This window comes from Pseudophryne corroboree, chromosome 5 (assembly GCF_028390025.1).
Source record: "Pseudophryne corroboree isolate aPseCor3 chromosome 5, aPseCor3.hap2, whole genome shotgun sequence".
Taxonomy (NCBI): domain Eukaryota; kingdom Metazoa; phylum Chordata; class Amphibia; order Anura; family Myobatrachidae; genus Pseudophryne; species Pseudophryne corroboree.
The window spans coordinates 373516590-373538853 of NC_086448.1; the positions used below are offsets into that span (position 1 = coordinate 373516590).

At 48.1% G+C, this 22264-nt stretch overlaps 1 protein-coding gene across 3 annotated transcripts in view; it reads left to right on the plus strand.

Annotated features, from left to right (window-relative positions):
• The window catches only part of SLC12A7 (solute carrier family 12 member 7), a 952187-nt gene that overhangs the window by 392860 nt on the left and 537063 nt on the right, over positions 1-22264 (plus strand). The gene's annotated exons all lie outside the window — the stretch shown is intronic.

Below are 22264 nucleotides of genomic sequence, written 5' to 3' on the forward strand. Positions count from 1 at the left end.
AGAGCTCACTAAGTAGCACCCAGCTCGTCCGGGCACAGATTCAAACTGAGGTCTGGAGGAGGGACATAGAGGGAGGAGCCAGAGCACACCAGTATCCAAATTCTTTCTTAAAGTGCCCGGTCTCCTGCGGAGCCCGTCTATTCCCCATGGTCCTTACGGAGTCCCCAGCATCCACTAGGACGTTGGAGAAAAAGAAAAGTAGTCACTCTGCTGTTTGGTATCATCATATGCACTACATTGAATATGCACCAGAGAAAGCAAAGGAGAGAGATGTCTGTGGAGATCGGAAAGAAAATTATAGTCATGCGTGTTAAAAGTAAAAGCTATAACATCATTTTCAAGCAGCCAACCTCGATGTGGCCACAAGAGGAACTTTGACCCCAGATTAAACAGAAGGATGGGGAGAATGGTAAAAATAAAACCGCTGGAAAACTTCCAAAGAGATTCATGTTTTAACTCCATGGTCAAGATACACAAGTGTCTGATCGTACCATTGAGTAACAGTTGGCTCAATGGAAGAAGACCCAGGAGGACTCCACTTAAAAAAAAAAATAACATAAAAATGCCAAACTGGAATTTGCTAAAATGCATATTGACTGGCCAAAATGCTTCTGGGAGAATGTCCTTTGGACAGAGGAGTGAAAATTGATCTTTTTGGAAAGTCACATCAGTTCTATGTTCACAAATGAAAAAATGAAGTTTTCAAAGAAAAGAGCATCATAACCTACAGTGAAACATGGAGGATGCTCTGTTCTGTTTTGGGACTGCTTTTCCTGCCTCTAGCATGAGATTAATTGACTGGGGACAATGAAAACTGAAGCTTATCAAGGTATTCTGAAGTGAAGCATACTACCCAGTATCTAAAAGCTCTAGTCGTCAGTCGTAAGTCATATGCCCTCAAAAAGTATAATGACCCAAAACACACAGCTAAAGCACCCAAGAATGGATAAACACAAAACATTGGACTATTCTTAAGTGGCTTTCAATGAGCCCTGATCTAAATCCGATCGCACAGCTATGGAAAAAGTTGAAGCATGTAGTGTGGAAAAGGCACCCATCAAACCTGAGACTGCTGGAGCAGTTTGTTCAGGAAGAGTGGGCCAAACTACCTGTTGCAGGTGCAGTCTCATTTGATGTCAGTGATTGTCTCTAAAGGTTGTGCAACAAATTATTAGGTTATGGGTATTTTATTTAAAATGCTCTGAATCAAAGCAAAGTTTGATTTTCTATTAAATATGGAATAAGTAATATAGATACAAAAATGGAGGATAGCGCCTATGTATACCCAGTAAGACACCCTGGTATGAAAAGGGTTAATTTCTAGTACTCCTTTTTGGCTAGGTATGACACTCCTCACACATGAATGAGTGGCAGCTTTTCATCAGTATAGAGATAAAGATAGAAAAATGAAGTAGAGAAAGTGCCTAATAGTGTCAGTGAAACACTCTTTGTGGGTTTGAGTGTAGTGATAAAAAAGAACAATATATAACAACTTAGCTGCGAACACTTTCAGGTGGATGACTCTTAGGACCAGGACATGTAAAAGAGAGATAAATGCAACATAGTGTGTACTGTGTTTGAATTATCACAGATGCTTACAATTTAGGAACTGTGCTAGTTCCAATTTTTGATAAAAAGGCAACATCAATTAAAAGCAGTAACCATTTAATAAACACAATCCTGCCACACATGCAGGTCACATATAGAAACAATTTAGAAAAAAAAACAAAAAAAACATAAGAACATATATAGCAGCTCGTCTGTTTATAAGTGTAGGTATTAACCGTACAAGATTATAAAGTATAGCCAGCTTATCTGTCCGCATATGGAAAATCCAGGATTTACAAGGATATAGAGGAACAATTTGTCCGTAAGTGCAGGTATCAAACGTACAAGATTAAGTATTAAAAATGGCTTATCTGTCCCCGAATGGGAAGTCAGAGGGGTGAGCATCCAGCAGTCCCTGTTCCAACGCGTTTCGTCCTGGTATGAGGCCTTCAAGGGGAATAAGTAATATCAAACTTCACAAGACAAGCAAAAAAAAAAATCTAAATGCAATGTTCTGAATTTGTAAAGGTTACAATGTAGAAAATAATGAAGACAAACATACAGTATTACCATTTTCTCATACGTCCTAGAGGTTGCTGGGGATGTTTCAAGAACCATGGGGTATAGACGGGATCCGCAGGAGACATGGGCACACTATAAGGCTTTGGGTGTGAACTGGCTCCTCCTTCTATGCCCCTCCTCCAGACTCCAGTTAGATTCTGTGCCCAGTAAGACTGGATGCACACTGAGGAGCTCTCCAGAGTTTCTCAGAAAAAAAGACTAGTTAGGTTTATTATTTTCAGGGAGACCTGCTGGCAACAGGCTCCCTGCATTGTGGAACTGAGGGGAGAGAAGCAGACCTACTTCTGTGAGTTCAAAGGCTCTTCTACTTAGGCTACTGGACACCATTAGCTCCAGAGGCTTCGATCACTTGGTTCGCCTAGCTGCTTGTTCCCGGAGCCGCTCCGTCACCCCCCTCACAGAGTCAGAAGACGGAAGCCGGGTGAGTATAGAAAGATCAGAAGACTTCAGTGACTGCAGAAGACGGCTTTTGAGTTTTGAGGTACCGCGCTGCGCGCCATGCTCCCGCATAAGAACGACACCGCAGGGGGGAGGGGGGCTCCCTGGGCAGCATAGGACCCTCAAATAGCACTGGCAGATGTGTAAACAGTGCCTAGGCACTAATTATGGACCCCCGCCAGTATAAATATGTATTTTAAGCGGGACTGAAGCGCGCCATGAAGGGGTCGTGGCTTAGCCCTCACAACTCTGACCAGCGCCATTTTCTCTTCACAGAAGCTGCAGAGACGCTGAGCCTGGCCTCCCACACTACTGTAACAAGTAACGGGGTGCAAAACGGGGAGGGGCATAAGTGATTTGATGCTAATTATTTAAATATAAAGCGCTAACAGGTCTGGGCAGTCTTTTACTCGCTGCAGTACCGGGATAGGCGCTGGGTTGTAAGCTGGCAAAACTCCCTCTGTCTCTCTTATAGGCTTTGTTTTGGGTCTGTCTCCTATAGCCCCAGTGTAGTTGTGGGTGTCTGTACGTGTGTGTCGACATGTCTGAGGCTGAGTGCTCTTCCCAGGAGGAGGCTGGAGTGGGGACTGAAAATACTGTGAGAGTGACCGTGTCTGCACCACCGACGGATGATTGGGTAAATATGTTGAGTGTTTTGAATGCAAATGTGACTCGGTTGACTAAGAGATTTGATAAATCTGAGTCTAAGAACCAGACATGGAGGAAATCCATGGAGAATGCATTGTCACAAGATCAGGCTCCTTCGGGGTCACAGAAACGTGCATTTACCCATATACCAGATACAGATACCGACACGGACTCTGATTCCAGTGTCGACTATAGTGATGCCAGATTAAATCCAAAACTGGCTAAGAGCATTGAGTACATGATTGTGGCAATAAAAGAAGTGTTGCATATAACAGAGGACCCCTGCTGTTCCTGATACTAGGGTCTGTATGTATAAAGGAAAGAAACCTGAGGTAACGTTTCCTCCCTCTCATGAACTGAACGCTCTTTTCTAAAAAGCTTGGGAAAAATCCTGACAAGCAGATACAGGTTCCCAAAAGAATTCCAGTGGCATATACGTTTCCATTTGGGGACAGGGAAAAGTGGGAGTCAAGCCCCACGGTAGACCAAGCATTATCGCGTCTATCCAAAAAGGTGGCGCTTCCGTCTCCTGACACTGCAGCCCTAAAGGATCCTGCAGATCGTAAGCAGGAAAATACATTAAAATCCATTTATGTCACTACGGGTGCACTACTCAGGCCTGCTGTTGCTTCGGCATGGGTGAGTAGCGCTATTGAAAAGTGGGCATATAACTTGTCATCTGAGATAGATACCCTAGACAGGGATAGCGTGCTTTTGACTCTGGGTCATATCAGGGAAGCTGCAGCATATTTGAAAGAAGCTGTAAGGGATATTGGCCTTTTGGGATCAAGGGCCAATGCCATGACAGTCTCGGCAAGGAGAGCATTGTGGATTCATCAATGGAATGCTGACGCTGACTCTAAGAAGGCAATGGAGTCGTTACCGTTTAACGGTAGTGTCCTGTTTGGTGACGGCCTCACTGACCTGGTGTCTACGGCTACTGCGGGTAAGTCGTCATTTTTACCTTTATGTTCCTGCACAACAGAAGAAAACGCCTCACTATCAGATGCAGCCCTTTTGTCCCAATAAATACAAAAAAGGACGAGGATCCTCCTTCCTTGCTGCAAGAGGAAGGGGAAAAAGGTCACAGGCTGTGGCAAGTTCCCAAGAGCAGAAGTCCTCTCCGGCTTCTACCAAATCCACTGCATGACGCTGGAGCTCCTCTGCGGGAGTCCGCACCGGTGGGGGCATGTCTCAAACTTTTCAGTCAGGTCTGGGAGCACTCGGACCTGGATCCTTGGATAGTGGAAATAGTAACCCAAGGGTACAAATTAGAGTTTCAAGACGTGCCACCTCACCGATTTTTCAAATCGGCCTTCCCAGCTTCTCTTCTAGAAAGGGAGGTAGTATGCGCTGCGATACTTAAAGTTGTGTCAAAATCAAGTAATAGTCACGGTACCCTCGTCACAACAGGGGGAAGGCTTTTATTTGAGCCTGTTTGTGAGCCGGGTGGCTCAGTCAGACTGATTCTGAACCTAAAATCCCTCAATTTCTTTCTAAAAAAAGTAAAATTCAAGATCGAATCTCTCAGAGCAGTGATCTCAATTCTGAAAGAGGGGGATTTTATGGTGTCGGTCGACATAAAGGATGCCTACTTACACGTCCCCATATATCCTCCACATCAGGCTTACCTGAGGTTTGTTGTTCAGGATTGTCTTTACCAATTTCAGACATTGCCGTTTGGTGAAAATCCTCGGAGCCGTGGATAGACCAAAGTAATGGCGGAAATGATGGCTCTCCTGCGCAAGCAGGGAATCACAATTATCCCGTACTTGGACGATCTCCTCATAAAGGTGAGGTCCAAAGAACAATTGCTGAAAAATGTTGCCCTTTCACGGACTATTCTGCAACAACATGGTTGGCTCCTAAACTTGCCAAAATCGCATTTGGTCCCGACGACACGGCTGTCGTTCCTGGGTATGATTCTGGATACAGAATTGCAGACCGTTTTTCTTCCAGTTCCAGAAAAGGCTCTGGAAATACAGAACATGGTAAAACAGATTCTGAACCCAGCAAGGGTGTCAGTGGCGTCCTATGAGGCCATTCCGTATGGCAGGTTCCATGCCAGGGTGTTTCAGTGGGACCTGTTGGACAAGTGGTCCGGATCTCACCAGGACTTGCACCGGAAAATATTCCTATCTTCCAGGACCAGAATCTCCCTTCTGTGGTGGCTGCACAGTTCTCACCTTCTGGAGGGACGCAGGTTCGGGATTCAGGATTGGATCCTGGTGACCACAGATGCAAGCCTCCGAGGCTGGGGAGCAGTCACACGGGAGAAATTTTCAGGGAAAATGGTCAAGCCAGGAAGCTTGTCTGCATATAAACATTCTGGAATTAAGGGCCATTTACAACGGCGTTCTGCTTGCAGAACATCTTCTTCGCGGTCCGCCCATCTTGATTCAGTCAGACGACGTAACAGCAGTGGCGTACATAAACCGCCAGGGCGGAACAAGGAGCAGAGCGGCGATGGCCGAGGCCAAGAAGATTCTTCGCTGGGTGGAAAGACATGCCAGCGCACTGTCAGCAGTCTTCATTCCAGGAGTGGACAACTGGGAAGCAGACTTCCTCAGCAGACACGGTCTCCATCCAGGAGAGTGGGGTCTTCATCAAGAGGTCTTTGCAGAAGTGACAAGTCGTTGGGGAATTCCTCAAATAGACATGATGGCGTCCCGCCTCAACAAGAAACTTCAGAGATATTGTTCGAGGTCAAGGGACCCTCCAGCGATAGCGGTGGACGCCCTATTGACACCGTGGATGTTTCCGTCGGTATATGTGTTCCCTCCACTTCCACTCATTCCAAGGGTGATAAAGATTATAAGAAGAACAAGGGTTCAGGCGTTACTCATTGTTCCGGATTGGCCAAAAAGGGCCTGGTATCCAGATCTTCAGTAGTTGCTCATAGTAGATCCGTGGCCTCTTCCTCTTCGGGAGGACCTGTTACAATAGGGGCCGTGCGTGTATCAAGACTTACCGCGGCTGCGTTTGACGGCATGGTGGTTGAGCGCCAAATCCTAGCCCGGAAGGGTATTCCCAGTGAAGTTATTCCCACTCTTCTTCAGGCTAGAAAAGAAGTAACGGCAAAGCATTACCACCGTATTTGGAGGAAATATGTGTCTTGGTGTGAATCCAAGAAGGCTCCTACGGAAGAATTTCAGCTGGGGCGTTTGCTCCATTTTTTGCAAGCAGGTGTGGATGCGGACCTACAGTTAGGCTCCATTTAAAGTACAGATTTCGGCCTGGTCTATCTTTTTTCAGAAAGAATTGGCTTCCCTTCTAGAAGTTCAGACCTTCGTGAAGGGCGTGCTGCACATCCAACCTCCATTTGTGCCTCCTATGGCACCGTGGGATCATTGGTTTGAACCTTTGCGTAAGGTTGAGTTAAAATTCCTTACTTGGAAACTAGTCATGTTGTTGGCCTTGGCATCCGCAAGGCGGGTGTCTGAGTTGGCGGCTTTGTCTCACAAAAGCCCCTATTTAATCTTCCATGCTGATAGAGCGGAGTTGCGAACTCGTCAGCAGTTTCTGCCAAAAGTGGTTTCATCATTTCACGTGAACCAACCTATTGTGGTGCCAGTGGCTACTGACGCCTTGGCGGAATCAAAGTCTCTCTGTGGTCAGAGCTTTGAAAATCTATGTCGCCAGAACGGCTCTGATTAGGAAAACAGACTCTGTTTGTCCTGTGGGCTCCCAACAAAATTGGGGCTCCTGCTTCTAAGCAGACTATTGCGTGCTGGATCTGTAATACGATTCAGCAGGCTCATTCTACGGCAGGATTGCCGTTACCGAAATCGGTGAAGGCCCATTCTACCAGAAAGGTGGGCTCTTCCTGGGCGGCTGCCCGAGGGGTCTCGGCGTTACAACTTTGCCGAGCTGCTACTTGGTCGGGATCAAACACCTTTGCAAAGTTTTACAAGTTTGATACCCTGGCTGAGGAGGACCTCTTGTTTGGTCAATCGGTGCTGCAGAGTCATCTGCACTCTCCCGCCCGTTCTAGAGCTTTGTTATAAACCCCATGATTCTTGAAGCATCCCCAGCATCCTCTAGGACGTATGAGAAAATAGGATTTTAATACCTACCGGTAAATTCTTTTCTCTTAGTCCGTAGAGGATGCTGGGCGTCCGTCCCAGTGCGGGCTGTATCTGCAGTTTGGTTATAGTTACGCTCATGTTGCGTTGAGTTCAGTCAGTCTGTGACTGTTGTTGGTCATGCCGTTGCATGCGTTGTGGTTGATTGCATTGTTGTACGGCGTGTTTGAGGGGTGAGCTGGTATGTATCTCACCTTAGTTTTAAAATAATCACATAAATCCTTTTCCTCAAAATGTCCGTCTCCCTGGGCACAGTTCCTATAACTGGAGTCTGGAGGAGAGCATAGAGGGAGGAGCCAGTTCACACCCATTCAAAGTCTTATAGTGTGCCCATGTCTCCTGTGGATCCCGTCTATACCCCATGGTTCTTGAAGCATCCCCAGCATCCTCTACGGACTAAGAGAAAAGGATTTACCGGTAGGTATTAAAATCCTATTTTTCATCAACTGTAATAAGTATAAACGCCATAGTTAAGAGATGAATGGTAAACAAAAAGGCCATTATGCAAATTGTTTTGTATGACTTAAAATATTTAACTTCTGATGAAGTCAGAATAGCCATCTGATATTTTTCCATATCACAATATTTAAGCAGAGAAACAGAATATTGATTCTGGGCATGAGAAGATCATCACATTAAATGACAGGGTTAAAAACTGTGCCTGTGGTTTCAGAGCAAGATCTTCAAGTAATAATCAAAAATACTTAGCGGCAGAACAATGAGTGATGTATCTGTTATCACTTGTTACTAATCTTAAATAGTGTGCCAATCAAGAAGCTCCTAATTGTCGTGTTTCAAAACCGTAATCTTCTCCTGTCAATTTTTAAACATATGACCGTTAGAATCTGATTGGTTGGTGCACCATTTAAGATTAGTAACGAGTGATAACAAGAATATAACTTGTTTTTAAATATGCCCCTAAAGCTGGGCACACACTGGAGCGATATGTACCCAGCCGTCGGGCCGACTTATCATAAACCTGGGTACACCATAAGCGATGTTAAGGAAGGACAGAACGATCACTGTTCCATCCTTCATTGGTGTACATGTTATTACTAGCAATATCGTCAGGTTTGATGTGTTACACATCAAACCTGACATTGTTGCTAGTGACCACGGCAGCCGCATATCTGGCACACACACTACTTGATATGCGCCAGTGTGAGTGATGTGTCGGTCCAATGTGCCGGATTAGACGATATATCACTGTGTGTATCCAGCTTTAATTACACATTTTATAACCTGAATAGAACTCCCCTGTCCTCCTATTCTGCTTGTACTGAAATGTCCAGTGTGCATTCATATATTGGTGGGACAAGTGCTGTCACAGTACATCAAGAGTGCATCCTCTGCTTTGAGGATTCAAGAAAAAAAAATCCGCTTTATGCTGATCAGAAAAGTTCAATGCCATTAAAAAGCGAACTGCAAATGTGTGTTATGCAATTTTATTTAATTCAATATGATTTACTTATTTTATTTAAAGTATTTTACACCTCATAGCACCCTTTGGCAGTTTACTTTTTCTGGTATGTGAGTTCACTTCACTTCAGGCTTTTTGGCATACATAAATGAAATAGAACTTTTGTTTAATATGAAGTTCATTCATGCTAAATGAGAGGCTTATACAACCAGCTGTATTATTATAACTTCATTAGCCAGAACCAAAATAATTAGGTTTTTTTTTTTTTCTGTTAAGTCCCATACTTAGAAAAAATCAGAACAAATCCTGATCTGATTTAAATAAGTTTTATTTATACCCCTTTTAGACCGCCAGCTTCTAACACTGGTTATTGCACATGAGTGCGCATAACCCGTATTTAACCGTACTAGTTTTTCTAATTTTTTTTTTTTTTTTTAAAGTTAGGTACAGGGAGGCTGCTGGCAACAGCCTCCCTGCTTCGTGGGACTTAGGGCGGGAGTAGGAACCGACCCTATAGGTTAATGGTTCTCTATCTCCGCTGACAGGACACTGAGCTCCTGAGGGTGATGATCACAAGCCCCGAGGCGACCGCTCACTTCCGCAGCAATGCCGCCACCCTCTAACAGAGCCAGAAGGTAGAGTGGTGAGTATGATGCCGGTGCCCCGGGAAGCGGGTCGCCGGCGGGAATGGTGGCACAAGGGTAGGAGCGCAGCTCTGACAGGCTGCGCTCCGGAGGGCTCAGCGGTACTTGTTGTGAAGGGCGTCCTGGGCCAGAGCAAATACCATACAATTGGTCACTATGCGAACAGGTGCTAATCCCACTGTTGGCAGCCAAATCACCTCAGGCCAGTATAATCCGTACCAGCGGGAAGACGCGCCATTACAGGGTGCGGGGCTTCTCAGAGCGGATCCAGCATCTCACAAGTGCCATTTCTATAACGTCCTAGAGGATGCTGGGGTCTCCGTAAGGACCATGGGGATAGACGGGCTCCGCAGGAGACATGGGCACTTTAAGAAAGACTTTGACTCTGGGTGTGCACTGGCTCCTCCCTCTATGCCCCTCCTCCAGACCTCAGTTTGATACTGTGCCCAGTGGAGACTGGGTGCATTTCAGGAGCTCTCCTGAGTTTCCTGTAAAGAAAGCATTTTAGTTAGGTTTTTTATGTTCAGGGAGCCTGCTGGCAACAGACTCCCTGCATCGAGGGACTGAGGAGAGAGAAACAGACCCACTTCTCTGAGTTTCAGGGCTCTGTTTCTTAGGCTACTGGACACCATTAGCTCCAGAGGGATCGGTACGCAGGTCTCACCCTAGCCGTCCGTCCCAGAGCCGCGCCGCCGTCCTCCTCGCAGAGCCGGAAGATTGAAGTCGGGTGAGTATTGAGGAAAAGAACATCAGAGGCGGCAGAAGACACCTTGATCTTCATAGAGGTAACGCACAACACTGCAGCTGTGCGCCATTGCTCCCATTCACCTCACACACCTCGGTCACTGTAAGGGTGCAGGGCGCAGGGGGGGGCGCCCTGGGCAGCAATATAAACCTCTCCTGTGGCATATATAGATATATACATGTACAGCTGGGCACTGTACATGTATATAAAGAGCCCCCGCCATGTTATTGAGAAATTTGAGCGGGACAGAAGCCTGCCGCCGAGGGGGCGGGGCTTCTCCCTCAGCACTCACCAGCGCCATTTTCTCTTCACAGCTCCGCTGGAAGCAGCTCCCCAGGCTCTCCCCTGCAGTATCCAGGTACAAGAAGGGTAAAAAAGAGAGGGGGGGCACATAAATTTAGGCGCAAAAGACATAAAATCGGCAGCTATTGGGTTATCACTTTTTATAGTGAAAATCCCTGGGTTATATAGCGCTGTGGTGTGTGCTGTCATACTCTCTCTCTGTCTCCCCAAAGGCCTTTGTGGGGTCCTGTCCTCAGTCAGAGCATTCCCTGTGTGTGTGCTGTGTGTCGGTACGGCTGTGTCGACATGTTTGATGAGGAGGGTTACGTGGAGGCGGAGCAAGTGCAGATAAATGTGGTGTCGCCGCCGTCGGGGCCGACACCTGATTGGATGGATATGTGGAAGGTCTTAAATGATAATGTAAGCTCCTTGCATAAAAGGTTTGACGCTGCAGCCTTGGGACAGCCGGGGTCTCAACCCGGGCCTGCCCAGGCGACTCAGAGGCCGTCAGGGTCTCATAAACGCCCACTATCTCAGATGGTTGACACAGATGCTGACACGGAGTCCGACTCTAGTGTCGACGATGATGAGGCACATTTACAGCCTAAGATGACTAAGGCCATCCGCTACATGATTATTGCAATGAAAGATGTATTGCACATTTCAGAAGTTAACCCTGTCCCTGACAAGAGGGTGTATATGTTTGGGGAGAAAAAGCAAGAAGTGACTTTTCCCCCGTCACATGAATTAAATGAGTTATGTGAAGAAGCGTGGAGTTCCCCTGATAAAGTAGTGATTTCCAAAAAATTACTGATGGCGTACCCTTTCCCGCCAACGGACAGGTTACGTTGGCAATCCTCCCCTAGGGTAGACAAGGCGTTGACACGCTTATCTAAGAAGGTGGCCCTGCCGTCTCAGGATACGGCCGCCCTAAAGGATCCTGCGGATAGAAAGCAGGAAGCTATCCTGAAGTCAGTGTATACACACTCTGGTACTCTACTGAGACGAGCTATTGCTTCAGCCTGGATGTGTAGCGCTGTAGCAGCATGGACAGATACTCTGTCAGAGGACATAGATGCCCTGGACAGGGATACTGTTTTACTAACCCTGGGCCATATAAAAGACGCCGTCTTATATATGCGGGATGCCCAGAGGGACATTTGCCTGCTGGGCTCTAGAATTAATGCAATGTCCATTTCTGCCAGGAGGGTCTTATGGACTCGGCAATGGACAGGGGATGCTGATTCTAAAAAAACACATGGAGGTTTTGCCTTATAAGGGTGAGGAATTGTTTGGGGACGGTCTCTTGGACCTCGTGTCCACAGCGACAGCTGGAAAGTCAACTTTCTTGCCTCAGGCTTCCTCACAGCCTAAGAAAGCACCGTATTATCAAATGCAGTCCTTTCATTCTCAGAGAAGCAAGAACGTCAGAGGTGCATCTTTTCTTGCCAGAGACAGGGGTAGAGGAAAGAAGCTGCACCATTTAGCTAGTTCCCAGGAACAAAAGTCCTCCCTGGCTTCCACTAAGTCCACCGCATGACGCTGGGGCTCCACAGGCGGAGCTAGGTGCGGTGGGGGCGCGTCTCCGAAAATTCAGCAACCAGTGGGTTCGCTCGCAAGTGGATCCCTGGGCTGTACAAATTGTGTCTCACGGATACAAGCTGGAATTCGAAGTGACTCCCCCTCACCGTTACCTAAAATCAGCCTTGCCAGCTTCCCCCACGGAAAGGGAGGTAGTGCTGGCGGCAATTCACAAGCTGTACCTCCAGCAAGTGATAATAATGGTCCCCCTCCTTCAACAGGGAAGGGGTTACTATTCCACAATGTTTGTGGTACCGAAACCGGACGGTTCGGTAAGACCCATTCTGAATTTAAAATCCTTGAACATTTATATTAAAAAATTCAAGTTCAAAATGGAATCGCTCAGAGCGGTCATTGCAAGCCTGGAAGAGGGGGGATTTTATGGTATCTCTGGACATCAAGGATGCTTACTTGCATGTCCCCATTTATCCACCTCACCAGGAGTACCTCAGGTTTGTGGTACAGGACTGTCATTACCAGTTCCAGACGTTGCCGTTTGGCCTGTCCACGGCACCGAGAATATTTACCAAGGTAATGGCGGAAATGATGGTACTCCTTCGGAAGCAAGGAGTTAGTTATCCCGTACTTGGACGATCTCCTCATAAAGGCGAGGTCCAGGGAGCAGTTGTTGATCAGCGTAGCACACTCTCAGGAAGTGTTGCAACAGCACGGCTGGATTCTGAATATTCCAAAGTCGCAGCTGATTCCTACGACGCGTCTGCCCTTCCTGGGCATGATTCTGGACACAGAACAGAAGAAGGTGTTTCTCCCGGAGGAGAAGGCCCAGGAGTTAGTGACTCTGGTCAGGGACCTCCTAAAACCAAAACGGGTGTCGGTGCATCACTGCACGCGAGTCCTGGGAAAGATGGTGGCCTCATACGAAGCCATTCCCTTCGGCAGGTTCCATGCGAGGATCTTTCAGTGGGATCTGTTGGACAAGTGGTTCGGATCGCATCTTCAGATGCATCGGCTGATCACCCTGTCCCCGAGGGCCAGGGTGTCTCTTCTGTGGTGGCTGCAGAGTGCTCATCTTCTCGAGGGCCGCAGGTTCGGCATACAGGACTCGGTCCTGGTGACCACGGATGCAAGCCTCCCCGGATGGGGGGCAGTCACTCACGTAAGAAACTTCCAAGGGCTGTGGTCAAGTCAGGAGACTTGTCTGCACATAAATATACTGGAACTAAGGGCCATATACAACGCCCTGAATCAAGCGGAGCCCCTGCTTCGAGACCAACCAGTGCGGATTCAGTCAGACAACATCACGGCGGTCGCCCATGTAAACCGCCAGGGCGGCACAAGAAGCAGGGTGGCAATGGCGGAAGCCACAAAGATTCTTCGTTGGGCGGAGAATCACGTGCAAGCACTGTCAGCAGTGTTCATTCCGGGAGTGGACAACTGGGAAGCAGACTTCCTCAGCAGACACGACCTCCACCCGGGAGAGTGGGGACTTCATCAAGAAGTCTTCACACAGATTGCAAATCGATGGGAACTGCCAGAGGTGGACATGATGGCGTCCCGCCTCAACAAAAAGCTAAAAAGATATTGCGCCAGGTCAAGGGACCCTCAGGCGATAGCTGTGGACGCGCTAGTGACACCGTGGGTGTTCCAGTCGGTATATGTGTTTCCTCCTCTTCCTCTCATACCAAAGGTGCTGAGAATTGTAAGAAAAAGAGGAGTGAAAACAATACTCATTGTTCCGGATTGGCCAAGAAGGACTTGGTACCCGGAACTGCAAGAAATGCGCACAGAGGACCCATGGCCTCTGCCTCTCAGACAGGACCTGCTGCAACAAGGGCCCTGTCTGTTCCAAGACTTACCGCGGCTGCGTTTGACGGCATGGCGGTTGAACGCCGGATCCTAGCGGAAAAAGGCATTCCGGATGAAGTTATTCCTACGCTGATAAAGGCTAGGAAGGACGTGACAGCAAAACATTATCACCGTATATGGCGAAAATATGTTGCTTGGTGTGAGGCCAGGACGGCCCCTACAGAGGAATTCCAGCTGGGTCGATTCCTGCACTTCCTACAGTCAGGAGTGTCTATGGGCCTAAAATTAGGGTCCATAAGGGTCCAGATTTCGGCCCTATCCATATTCTTTCAAAAAGAACTGGCTTCACTGCTTGAGGTTCAGACGTTTGTTAAGGGAGTGCTGCATATTCAGCCCCCTTTTGTGCCACCAGTGGCACCTTGGGATCTTAACGTTGTGTTGGATTTCCTGAAATCCCACTGGTTTGAGCCACTTAAGACCGTGGAACTAAAATATCTCACGTGGAAAGTGGTCATGCTGTTGGCCTTAGCATCGGTTAGGCGTGTGTCAGAATTGGCGGCTTTGTCATGTAAAAGCCCCTATCTGATCTTCCATATGGACAGGGCAGAATTGCGGACTCGTCCCCAATTTCTCCCAAAGGTGGTATCATCGTTTCATTTGCACCAACCTATTGTGGTGCCTGCGGCTACTCGGGACTTGGAGGACTCCAAGTTGCTGGACGTAGTCCGGGCTTTGAAAATATGTTTCCAGAACGGCTGGAGTCAGGAAGACTGACTCGCTGTTTATTCTGTATGCACCCAATAAGCTGGGTGCTCCTGCTTCAAAGCAAACTATTGCTCGCTGGATCTGTAGCACGATTCAGCTGGCTCATTCTGCGGCTGGATTGCCGCATCCAAAATCAGTGAAAGCCCATTCCACAAGGAAAGTGGGCTCTTCTTGGGCGGCTGCCCGAGGGGTCTCGGCTTTACAGCTTTGCCGAGCGGCTACTTGCTCGGGTTCAAACACTTTTGCAAAATTCTACAAGTTTGATACCCTGGCTGAGGAGGACCTTGTGTTTGCTCATTCGGTGCTGCAGAGTCATCCGCACTCTCCCGCCCGTTTGGGAGCTTTGGTATAATCCCCATGGTCCTTACGGAGTCCCCAGCATCCACTAGGACGTTAGAGAAAATAAGAATTTACTCACCGGTAATTCTATTTCTCGTAGTCCGTAGTGGATGCTGGGCGTCCGTCCTAAGTGGGGACTTTCTGCAATACGTGTATATAGTTATTGCTTAATAAGGGTTATTGTTATGAGCCATCCGTTGAGTGATGCTCAGTTGTTGTTCATACTGTTAACTGGGTAAGGTTATCACAAGTTGTACGGTGTGATTGGTGTGGCTGGTATGAGTCTTACCCTGGATTCCAAAATCCTTTCCTTGTAATGTCAGCTCTTCCGGGCACAGTTTCCTTAACTGAGGTCTGGAGGAGGGGCATAGAGGGAGGAGCCAGTGCACACCAGATAGTACCTAATCTTTCTTTAGAGTGCCCAGTCTCCTGCGGAGCCCGTCTATTCCCCATGGTCCTTACGGAGTCCCCAGCATCCACTACGGACTACGAGAAATAGAATTACCGGTGAGTAAATTCTTATTTCTCTGACGTCCTAGTGGATGCTGGGACTTCCGTAAGGACCATGGGGGGATAGCGGCTCCGCAGGAGACTGGGCACAAAAAGTAAAAGCTTTAGACTAGCTGGTGTGCACTGGCTCCTCCCCCTATGACCCTCCTCCAAGCCTCAGTTAAATTTTTGTGCCCGAACGAGAAGGGTGCATGCTAGGTGGCTCTCCTGAGCTACTTAGAAGTAAAAGTTTAAATAGGTTTTTTATTTTCAGTGAGTCCTGCTGGCAAGAGGCTCACTGCATCGTGGGACTAAGGGGAGAAGAAGCGAACTCACCTGCGTGCAGAGTGGATTGGGCTTCTTGGCTACTGGACATTAGCTCCAGAGGGACGATCACAGGTTCAGCCTGGATGGGTCCCGGAGCCGCGCCGCCGGCCCCCTTACAGAGCCAGAAGAGCGAAGAGGTCCGGAGAAATCGGCGGCAGAAGACGTTCCTGTCTTCAGATAAGGTAGCGCACAGCACTGCAGCTGTGCGCCATTGCTCTCAGCACACTTCACACTCTGGTCACTGAGGGTGCAGGGCGCTGGGGGGGAGCGCCCTGAGACGCAATAAAACATGTTTAAACCTTATATGGCTAAAGAAATACATCACATATAGCTCCTGGGCTATGTGGATGCATTTCACCCCTGCCAGTTTTCCTAAAAAAAGCGGGAGAAAAGGCCGCCCTGAAGGGGCGGAGCCTATCTCCTCAGCACACAAGCGCCATTTTCCCTCACAGTTCCGCTGGAAGGAAGGCTCCCAGACTCTCCCCTGCAGTCCTGCTACAGAATCAGGGTAAAACAAGAGAGGGGGGGCACTATTGGCAGCTAATATAAAACAGCAGCTATAAAGGGAGTAACACTTACATAAGGTTATCCCTGTATATATATAGCGCTCTGGTGTGTGCTGGCAAACTCTCCCTCTGTCTCCCCAAAGGGCTCGTGGGGTCCTGTCCTCTTTCAGAGCATTCCCTGGGTGTGTGCTGGGTGTCGGTACGATTGTGTCGACATGTATGAGGAGGAAAATGATGTGGAAGCAGAGCAATTGCGTGTGTTAGTGATGTCACCCCCTAGGGAGTCGACACCTGACTGGATGGTCGTATTTAAAGAATTACGTGACAGTGTCAGCACTTTGCAAAAAACTGTTGACGACATGAGACAGCCGGCAAATCAATTAGTGCCTGTTCAGGCGTCTCAGACACCGTCGGCGGCGCTAAAACGCCCGTTACCTCAGATGGTCGACACAGACCCAGACACGGATACTGAATCCAGTGTCGACGGTGAGGAGACAAACGTAATGTCCAGTAGGGCCACACGTTATATGATCACGGCAATGAAGGAGGCATTGAATATTTCTGACACTACAAGTACCACAAAAAAGGGTATTATGTGGGGTGTGAAAAAACTACCAGTAGTTTTTCCTGAATCAGATGAATTAAATGAGGTGTGTGATAAAGCGTGGTTTTCCCCCGATAAAAAACTGCTGATTTCTAATAAATTATTGGCACTATACCCTTTCCCGCCAGAGGTTAGGGCGCGTTGGGAAACACCCCCTAGGGTAGATAAGGCGCTCACACGCTTATCAAAACAAGTGGCGTTACCGTCTCCCGATACGGCCGCCCTTAAGGAACCAGCTGATAGAAGGCTGGAAAATATCCTAAAAGGTATATACACACATACTGGTGTTATACTGCGACCAGCAATCGCCTCAGCCTGGATGTGCAGTGCTGGAGTGGCTTGGTCGGATTCCCTGACTGAAAATATTGATACCCTGGATAGGGACAGTATATTATTAACTATAGAGCATTTAAAGGATGCATTACTATATATGTGAGATGCACAGAGGGATATTTGCACCCTGGCATCTAGAGTGAGTGCGATGTCCATTTCTGCCAGAAGAGCGTTATGGACGCGACAGTGGTCAGGTGATGCGGATTCCAAACGACATATGGAAGTATTGCCGTATAAAGGGGAGGAGTTATTTGGGGTCGGTCTATCGGACCTGGTGGCCACGGCAACGGCTGGAAAATCCACCTTCTTACCCCAAGTCACCTCGCAGCAGAAAAAGATAGTCTTTTCAGGCTCAGTCCTTTCGTCCCCATAAGGGCAAGCGGGCAAAAGGCCACTCATATCTGCCCCGGGGCAGAGGAAGGGGAAAAAGACTGCACCAGGCAGCCTCTTCCCAGGAGCAGAAGCCCTCCCCCGCTTCTGCCAAGTCTTCAGCATGACGCTGGGGCCTTACAAGCGGACTCAGGCACGGTGGGGCCGTCTCAAGAATTTCAGCGCGCAGTGGGCTCACTCGCAAGTGGACCCCTGGATCCTGCAGGTAGTATCACAGGGGTACAAATTGGAATTCGAGACGTCTCCCCCTCGCCGGTTCCTGAAGTCTGCTCTACCAACGTCTCCCTCCGACAGGGAGGCGGTAGTGGAAGCTATTCACAAGCTGTATTCCCAGCAGGTGATAATCAAGGTACCCCTCCTACAACAGGGAAAGGGGTATTATTCCACGCTGTTTGTGGTACCGAAGCCGGACGGCTCGGTGAGACCAATTTTAAATCTAAAATCCTTGAACACTTACATAAAAAGGTTCAAATTCAAGATGGAGTCACTCAGAGCAGTGATAGCGAACCTGGAAGAAGGGGACTATATGGTGTCTCTGGACATCAAAGATGCTTATCTCCATGTCCCAATCTACCCTTCTCACCAAGGGTACCTCAGGTTTGTGGTACAAAACTGTCATCAGTTTCAGACGCTGCCGTTTGGATTGTCCACGGCACCACGGGTCTTTACCAAGGTAATGGCCGAAATGATGATTCTTCTTCGAAGAAAAGGCGTCTTAATTATCCCTTACTTGGACGATCTCCTGATAAGGGCAAGGTCCAGGGAACAGTTAGAGGTCGGAGTAGCACTATCTCAGGTAGTGCTACGTCAGCACGGGTGGATCCTAAATATCCCAAAATCACAGCTGATTCCAACAACACGTCTACTGTTCCTGGGGATGATTCTGGACACAGTCCAGAAAAAGGTGTTTCTCCCGGAGGAGAAGGCCAGGGAGTTATCCGAGCTAGTCAGGAAACTCCTAAAACCAGGCCAAGTGTCAGTGCATCAATGCACGAGAGTCCTGGGAAAAATGGTGGCTTCTTACGAAGCGATTTCATTCGGAAGATTCCATGCAAGAACTTTTCAGTGGGATCTGCTGGACAAATGGTCCGGATCGCATCTTCAGATGCATCAGCGGATAACCCTATCTCCAAGGACAAGGGTGTCTCTCCTGTGGTGGTTACAGAGTGCTCATCTTCTAGAGGGCCGCAGATTCGGCATTCAGGATTGGATGCTGGTGACCACCGATGCCAGCCTGAGAGGCTGGGGAGCAGTCACACAGGGAAGAAATTTCCAGGGCTTGTGATCAAGCATGGAAACGTCTCTTCACATAAATATCCTGGAACTAAGGGCCATTTACAATGCCCTAAGTCAAGCAAGGCCTCTGCTTCAGGGTCAGTCGGTATTGATCCAATCGGACAACATCACGGCAGTCGCCCACGTCAACAGACAGGGCGGCACAAGAAGCAGGAGGGCAATGGCAGAAGCTGCAAGGATTCTTCGCTGGGCGGAAAATCATGTGGTGGCACTGTCAGCAGTGTTCATTCCGGGAGTGGACAACTGGGAAGCAGACTTCCTCAGCAGACACGACCTCCACCCGGGGGAGTGGGGACTTCACCCAGAAGTCTTTCAAGTGATTGTAAACCGTTGGGAAAAACCAAAGGTGGACATGATGGCGTCCCGTCTCAACAAAAAACTGGACAGATATTGCGCCAGGTCAAGGGACCCTCAGGCAATAGCGGTGGACGCTCTGGTAACACCGTGGGTGTACCAGTCGGTGTATGTGTTCCCTCCTCTGCCTCTCATTCCAAAAGTACTGAGAATCATAAGAAGGAGAGGAGTGAAGACTATACTCGTGGCTCCAGATTGGCCAAGAAGAACTTGGTACCCGGAACTGCAAGAGATGCTCACGGAGGACCCGTGGCCTCTACCTCTAAGAAAGGACCTGCTCCAGCAGGGTCCTTGTCTGTTCCAAGACTTACCGCGGCTGCGTTTGACGGCATGGCGGTTGAACGCCGGATCCTGATGGAAAAAGGCATTCCAGATGAAGTCATCCCTACCCTGATCAAAGCCAGGAAGGATGTAACTGCGAAACATTATCACCGCATTTGGCGAAAATATGTTTCCTGGTGTGAGGCTAAGAAGGCCCCCACAGAGGAATTTCAACTGGGTCGTTTCCTGCATTTCCTGCAAGCAGGACTGTCTATGGGCCTAAAATTAGGATCCATTAAGGTTCAAATTTCGGCCCTGTCGATCTTCTTCCAGAAAGAACTGGCTTCTTTGCCTGAAGTTCAGACGTTTGTCAAGGGGGTACTGCATATACAACCTCCTTTTGTGCCACCAGTGGCACCTTGGGATCTCAATGTAGTTTTAGGGTTCTTAACATCACATTGGTTTGAACCACTCACCACTGTGGAATTAAAATATCTCACATGGAAGGTGGTCATGCTGTTAGCTCTGGCGTCAGCCAGGCGTGTCTCAGAAATGGCGGCTTTGTCATATATAAAAGCCCTTACCTAATTTTTCATTCAGACAGGGCAGAATTGAGGACTCGTCCTCAATTTCTCCCTAAGGTGGTTTCAGCGTTTCACATAAACCAACCTATTGTGGTGCCTGCGTCTACTAGGGACTTGGAGGACTCCAAGTTGTTGGACGTAGTCAGGGCTCTGAATATATGTCTCCAGGACGGCTGGAGTCAGAAAATCTGACTCGCTGTTTATCCTGTATGCACCCAACAAGCTGGGTGCTCCTGCTTCTAAGCAGACGATTGCTCGTTGGATTTGTAGTACAATTCAGCTTGCACATTCTGTGGCAGGACTGCCACAGCCAAAATCTGTTAAAGCCCATTCCACAAGAAAAGTGGGCTCATCTTGGGCGGCTGCCCGAGGGGTCTCGGCTTTACAACTTTGCCGAGCAGCTACTTGGTCAGGGGCAAACACGTTTGCAAAATTTTACAAATTCGATACCCTGGCTGAGGAGGACCTGGAGTTCTCTCATTCGATGCTGCAGAGTCATCCGCACTCTCCCGCCCGTTTGGGAGCTTTGGTATAATCCCCATGGTCCTTACGGAAGTCCCAGCATCCACTAGGACGTCAGAGAAAATAAGAATTTACTTACCGGTAATTCTATTTCTCATAGTCCGTAGTGGATGCTGGGCGCCCATCCCAAGTGCGGATTGTCTGCAATACTTGTATATAGTTATTGTTACAAAAAAATCGGGTTGTTTATTGTTGTGAGCCATCTTTTCAGAGGCTCCTACGTTTATCATACTGTTAACTTGGTTCAGATCACAGGTTGTACAGTGTGATTGGTGTGGCTGGTATGAGTCTTCCCGGGATTCAAAATCCTTCCTTATTATGTACGCTCGTCCGGGCACAGTATCCTAACTGAGGCTTGGAGGAGGGTCATAGGGGGAGGAGCCAGTGCACACCAGCTAGTCTAAAGCTTTTACTTTTTGTGCCCAGTCTCCTGCGGAGCCGCTATCCCCCCATGGTCCTTACGGAAGTCCCAGCATCCACTACGGACTATGAGAAATAGAATTATCGGTAAGTAAATTCTTATTTTTTTCCCGGGTCATATAGCGCTGGGGTGTGTGCTGGCATACTCTCTCTCTGTCTCTCCAAAGGGCCTGGTGGGGAACCTGTCTTCAGAAAAGAGCTTCCCTGTGTGTGTGTGTGTGTGTGTGTGTGTGTGGGGTGTGTCGGTACGCGTGTGTCGACATGTCTGAGATTGAAGGCTCACCTAAGGAGGAGGGGGAGTGTATGAATGTTAGGTCTCCGTCGGCAGTGCCGACACCTGACTGGATGGATATGTGGAATGTTTTAAGTGCTAATATTTATTGCACAAAAGATTAGACAAAGCTGAAGCTGGGGTACAGTCAGGGAGTCAACCCATGCCTGTCCCAATGTCGCCTGGACCTTCGGGGTCTCGGAAGCGCCCACTATCCCAAATAGCGGACACATATACCGACACTGATTCAGACTCCAGTGTCTACTACAATGATGCAAAATTACAGCCAAAGGTGGCTAAATGTATTCGATATATGATTACCGCAATAAAAGATGTTTTGCATATCACTTAGGAACCCCCTGTCCCTGACACGAGGGTACACATGTATAAGGGAAAGAAAACCTGAGGTCACCTTTCCCTCATCACATGAGATGAACGAATTATGCGAAAAAGCGTGGGAAACTCCAGACAAAAAACTGCAGATTCCCAAAAGGATTCTAATAGCGTATCCTTTCCCGTCGCAGGACAGAATCCGGTGGGAATCTTCCCCTAGGGTAGACAAAGCTTTGACGCGCTTATCAAAAAAGATAGCGCTACCATCCCAAGATACAGCTACCCTCAAGGATCCTGCTGACCGCAAGCAGGAGGTTACCTTGAAGTCCATTTACACGCGTTCTGGTACGTTACTCAGACCGGCTATTGCGTCGGCCTGGGTTTGTAGTGCTATAGCAGCATGGACAGATTCATTATCAGCGGATATTGAGACCCTTGATAAGGATACCATTTTAATAACCCTAGGGCATATAAAAGATGCTGTCTTATATATGAGGGATGCTCAAAGAGACATTAGTTTACTGGGTTCCAGGATAAACGCTATGTCTATTTCTGCTAGGCGTGTCTTATGGACCCGACAGTGGTCAGGTGATGCCGACTCCAAGAGACATATGGAGCCTTACAAGGTTATATGGAGCCTTACAAGATATATGGAGCCTTACAAGGGTGAGGAATTGTTTGGAGAGGGCCTCTCGGACCTAGTTTCCACGGCTACAGCAGGTAAATCAAA